We start from the raw sequence: 5,924 nt of genomic DNA on the forward strand, positions 1-5,924 counted from the left end.
TTAGCAAGCTGGTCTGGCTGCCAGGGGTGTCCCCTGTGGCGTTGGGGTGTTGGGGCTGCGGGGTCTGGCATTGCTGGGCAAGACCCGCTGGATTTTTAGGGTGTTAGTTTTGAGTCCCATCCCTTGGTGCTGCAATGGGGGTGATGCAGCTGGTTTTCCCTCTTTGCCATCTTGCTTTTGATTGGCATTAATTAATGGCTGCTCCTCTGCCTCAAGGTGCCCGTCCCAGCTCCAGGCTTCAGCATCTAAAGCCATTTGTGAGACCTGGCAGTGTGGGTCACGCCATCCCCACATGTCCCTAAAGCCACCACGGGTGATCTCCAGGGATGTTCATGCAGAGTGGGAAGATGCTGTCCATGTCAGTGAGGTCACTGCAGCCCTGCTCCCTCCAGCATCCTGGTCCTGTCCAGGAACAGGTCCTGGCTGTGGCACATCCTGAATCCCTTTATTTTCCATGGAGAGAGCTCTCCAAACACCCAGCCGAAGGCTGGAGGAGGAGGAGGGTGGGAGGGAAGGAAGAGAGGGGGAATCCCTTGAGTACAGCACAGGGATCGGATGGGCATGGCCGAATTGGCAGGGTTGCCTGGTACCCACAGGCTGGTCCTGGTGCATTATCCCTTGAGGGGATGTACGCATCCCTACGGACATCTCCCCATTGGTGACATCCCACCGCTTTTGGGTTGAGCTCGGCCTGACTGTGCCTGCTCGCTCTTGCAGTAATAAGCGGCTGCAAAGAGTCAGCAGGGAGGATGTGCCATGCGAGTCTGCATCCTCAGAGCAAGGTGCTTTTGTACCAGTGTGAAATCCTCCAGACCCCCCCGATGCTCCTGAAACACCGCCACCACACACCTGCTTGCCCAGCTGGAGTCATGCGTGCCAAGGATGCTGTGTAGCAAAGTTTGGGCTCATTCTGCCGACAGCCAACCTCTGGGTGTGCCTGTAGCATCTCAGCTGAGACCCAGAAATAGTCTGTGATGGGCACGTCCATTGGGTATTTTCAGTTGATGCAGCAGCCCACCTTCAAATGTTCCCTGACCCGAGAGGAAATTGGGGTTACCCCAACCGTCAAGGGAAGGCAGCAGGCAGGGGGTGGCTGGGGCTGAGGGTAGCACTAACCCTGTGTCCTGCCTCCCTCCTGCCAGAGGAGCGAGGGGTTTGGGTATAAACAGCGACTTCTTGGCTCTGAACGCCTGGGGCTGTCTCCTTGGGACGCTGCCAGCCAGCCCTTCAGCATCCAAGTTTGTGCTGAGTTCAGAGCACCAGCAAAGGGCCTGGTGAAGATCAACCCCATGGGCTTCTCTGTGTAGACTCCGACACAGTACTTAGTAAAAAGAGTTTACTTCTGGTTAGTTCTTTTTTTTCCTCTAAGTACCTTTTGGCTGCTGGTCCCACCAGCCTGGGTTGAGGCTGAGGATCTGGCTGGGGCAGCTGCAAAGCACCTGGGGGTACAGGAGAGGTCCCAGGAACCCAGACGTGGGGGTTTTTCCTTCTGACTCAGCTCCAAACTCCCCGTTCACTCAAGCAGCTGGGCTAATTCCCCCAGGCCGTGGGTGAGGAGCATCACCGAGGCAGTACTGGATAGCCTTGTGCTGGTAGCGATGCTGGGGATGCTGGGACAGGCAATTGGCAGGGTTGGGGAGCCCCCATGCTCCCCTCCTGCCCCCCATCCCCTCGTGCCGTCAGGGTTCTTGCATCCCCCAGCTCAGGAAAAGGTGGCGGCCCACAAGCAGCTGGGTGTCCTCCTCCCCATCCCTCTCTCCTCCTTTCCTTCCTTCAGGCAGAGTGTTTTGCCCAATGGACTGTGTTAAAGTCAGGGTGGGAGGGGGACAAGCTGCCAGCAACAGGCATGAGCCCTTGCCCAGCCTGGTGTGCGAGAGGTGCAGCGTTGGTCACTGAGGTTTTGGGAGAAGGGACTGTTTCTCCCCTCCTGCTCCACTTTGGATGCTGGAAGCAGCTGAGGGGGAGTGTGGGGGGAATTTCCCATTCCCTGGGAAATGTTCTTGGTGGAATGGGTTGGGTTGGCCACTGTTTTTTTTGGCTAGGGGCCCAGATGCTGGGCTGTTTCTGAGCCCCTCAGCTCTGCACTCATCCTCCTTGCTCCAGATTTGGCCCAGCCCCTCCAAACCTCTTCCCCACCTGCCCTGACTCCCAGAAGATGAGCATCCCACACCTCCTCTCCCTCAGCACTGCAGGGGGCTGGTGGTTTTGGGCCCAGTCCTGGCTGCCAGGTGGGATGCTCAGCCCCGTGCCTGCTCCCCTACTGCAGGCGTGGGCTGGATCTTACCTCTCCCAGTGCAATTCCAGCCGCTCCCAGCGAGCGCAGCCAGAGTTTGCCTCTAGTTATAAATATCTCCGAGAGCAGCAAAGCCCCCAAAGGCTTGAGGCACTATATATAGTCTTCTGCAGCAGAAAGACAACTTGCACGGGGGCCGGGTGGTGGGATCTCCTTCTAGGAAAACAGGGGGAAGGAGGGGACATGAGGTGGGGGTATGATGACGACTTTCCCTGTGGATGCAGGGCTGGATCCTCCCACCGTGGCCACTGTCCCGTCCCTTTGCACCCTGGCATCACCCAGCCGCTCTGCTCCAGGTCTTGCTTGCACTGAGCATCAGCAGAAGTTGTCTGAGTGTAGAGGAAAGGGATATAAAACATTTATAGCCCTTGAAAATCATCAAGGAAAAAGCAAAAGCAATTAGAGGAAAAAAAAACCCCAACCCCAACAACAGGGTTTGTGTGTTATTACAGCTCTTTTCTGAGTGCTTCCTGTCCTCAGCTGGGGTTGCAGGCTCCCTGCCTCCTGCTCGCCCAGTTCAGTGGCTCTGGAGGGTGGGACAAGGTCTAACCCCCCCTCTCGTAACCAGGAGTACCAGAAACCCCCAGTCCTTTTGCTCTCCCAGGCATGGTGAAAACTCAATCTTGACTTAAAGTGCAAAGGCACCGAGGAGTTAATGGGGTTCCTTCTTTCTGGTTGTGCAGCAATGCCAGAGTGGGGTTGGTGCCTCCTGCGTGTCTCTGGATGCTGTTAATTAGGGAAGCTCCAAACTTCCAAACTTCCCCGTGCCTTGGCCAGCTGCAGTGGGATTTATCGTGTGTGAACGGGTCTTTCCCCTTCCCGGGGGCGAGGACGGGGCAGGAGGCAAGGGAAAAACAGGCACTCCCGGAGAAACAGGCCAAATCCTGCGGACAAGGGGAATTTTGATGATGCTCTGTTTGACCCAGTATCTTCTAGGAAAACCAATCCCCTGCTTGTTTGCTGAAGACTTGCACTTCCCTGCCAAAAAATTGGTGGTTTAATGGGTTTTAATGATTCTTTTCTTTACTTCTGTGAAGGTTTTAACCTGGCTGAGGAGCACAGCTGCTTCTCTGGGGCAAGAAGATGGAGGTTCAGTGCCCACCGTGCTTGTGGTCCGGGACTGGGCACGGCTTGGGTCTATCTCTGCTGCAGCGCCCAGCTTTGCGGCTTTTTGCATTAATGAAGGTTTTGGAGGCAGGGCTTGTCTTGCAAAGAGCTCTGAGGGTCTGTACAGCCTGGCCGGGGGGCTCCGGGCATGGCATGGCTTGAACCTCGCTTGAATAAGAAAGAGGGAAGAAAATCCCAGTAGAGGAAATCCGGGGAGGAAGAGCAGGTGCCGGTGAAATGGCCAGGAGGATGTGGGGTGGCAGCAGGAAGGAGGGGGACCTGGAAAGCCACATTTTCTTGAAGTGTAAGAAAGTGTTCTCTGGGGAAAAAAGAAAAGAACCTGTTAAGAGAAAAGCTGCTTGGTTTTGCCTTGAAAACGAAGGGTCAGTTGCTGCTTCAGGCTAATAAATATCTTGACTTCTTTTATGTTCACGTGGGCGATGATGTGCCTTTCTGATGCGATCACACCAATGGTGAAACCCACATGAAAACCTTCCTATTTTGTGAAACCAAGATTTTGGGTCTGTTTCCTTCACTGATTGGGCTGCGAGAGCTTCTCGGGGTTCTCTTTTCAAGCTTTGCCTGCTGATTAAGAGCTGGAAATACTTTTCTGAGCACAAGGCAACTTGTGGAGCTGAGGCTTTGAGGAAAATACAGTGTGTGATGGGAGATGGTCACTCTGTGGAGAGGTTCTTCTTTGCTCTGTACAGAGGCCAGAAACCTCTCCCCAGGGGAACAAGCTGAGCATGGGGTGAAACAAGCCCTGTGGCTGCCAGGGAGCCACGGGCATCCCAGTGCGCTGGGAGGATGCGCCCCTGGGATGGAATTCTCCGTGCTGTGATTTTCCTCCTTGTCTGAGGCCTTTTGGGTTGTGGGTGAGAAGAGTTGCAGGGCTCGAGATGGTGAGGCTGGGTCCTGGGTGTAGTTGGGTGGTATTTACCTGGGGGTGCTGGTACCCATCCCCAGTGCAGGGATGCTGGTGCATTTGACGGTCCTGGTACCTGTCTCTGGCCGGGGATGCTGGTAGGTTTGACAGTGCACTGACCACCCACCCTCAGATGAAAAGGGTTTCTGGGGCCCCCAACATGAGAAAGACAGGGAACTGCTTGAGCAGGTCCAGAGGAGGCCACGAAGATGATCAAGGGCTGGTGCACGTCTCCTGTGAGGACGGTGAGAGAGTTGGGGGTGTTCAGAGAAGGCTTCAGGGAGACCTTAGTGTGGCCTTTCAGTACATAAAGGGGACTGCGGGAAAGCTGGGAGGGACCTTTATCAGTGGGTGCAGGGATAGGACGAGGGGTGATGGTTTCAAACTGCAAGAGAGATTTAGATTAGATACAGGGAAGAGATTCTTCGCTGTGAGGGTGGTGAGAGACTGGCACAAGTTACCCAGAGAGGTCGTGAATGCCCCATCCCTGATGGTGGTCAAGGCCAGGTTGGACCTTGGGGCTCTGAGCAACCTGCACTAGTGGGAGGCGTCTCTGCTCCCTGCGAAGGGTTGGACTGGATGAACTTTGAAGTCCCTTCCAAGCCAAACCAGTCTGTGACTCCATGATTCTCTTCTTTCTATCCCTCTCAACCCTCCGTGGCTGAGCAGAACACTTCCCTCTTTCCTCTTGTCTCTTCCTCTCATGCTTTCAGCCACTGGGCACTACTGTAAACAGCTCTGGATGGAAAAAAGCCTCAGATGCAGTGAAACACCCTCCTCTTACATTGGTTGTTTGTTCCTCACCTGCTGCTGGGGTGCTGGTTGAGGTGCTTTTTATTTTCTCTTTACAGTAAGAAGTTCTTCTTCAACAGCAGCAGAGACTGAAAGCCCTGAATAGCTCTGAGTAACCAACACAAAATATGTCAGGAAGGGGGATTTCCACCAAAAAAAGCTGCTTTCAGTCTTTGTGATTGTGGCAAGACGGAGCAGAACCCTCTTTCCTGCCTGTGTATTTGCTGAGAGCTGCCCAGGCTGAGGGGAAAAAGAGGGTGTGAAATAAATATCGGCATTTCTCCCCTGGGGACTTGGTTGTGCCGTCCCCAGTTCAGCCCCACTGAAACTCCTGTGAGCGGGAAGATGCTCAGCAGTGGTGGATTATGTTCGGGTTTTTTTTCTTAATGGAAAAAGCCACGTTTGTACAGAAACCAATTGGTTTCTGCAGTCCTTAAGGGAAGGAGCGTCCCAGAGGCTCTGGGAAGAGCTTATTGCTTTATGCTCAGCATTGCAAAACAGCTTATAAAATTAAAAATAGTGTGTAGAGGATGCGTGGGGGTCTTTGTACAGTGTGCCTCATCTTGCAAGAGCCTGGTGCTGGCGGACTCTTGTTTGGCAGTGAGGACCGGGAGACGGAGACGTGCAGGAGCTGAGCCCCCCCAGCTCGTGACACATGTGGGAACAGGGTGCTGAGCTTGCTCAGAGCTCCAGAGAAAGCTGCAGCGATTGTGTGATTAAACCCCGCGGATGCTCTGAGCCCACCAGTCCCTTCCCGTAGGTATCCACAGTGTTTCGGAGGTGTGAGCAGCCGTCGCATCCGCCGGG

This window comes from Buceros rhinoceros, unplaced genomic scaffold (assembly GCF_000710305.1).
Source record: "Buceros rhinoceros silvestris isolate BGI_N320 unplaced genomic scaffold, ASM71030v1 scaffold13872, whole genome shotgun sequence".
NCBI lineage: Eukaryota > Metazoa > Chordata > Aves > Bucerotiformes > Bucerotidae > Buceros > Buceros rhinoceros.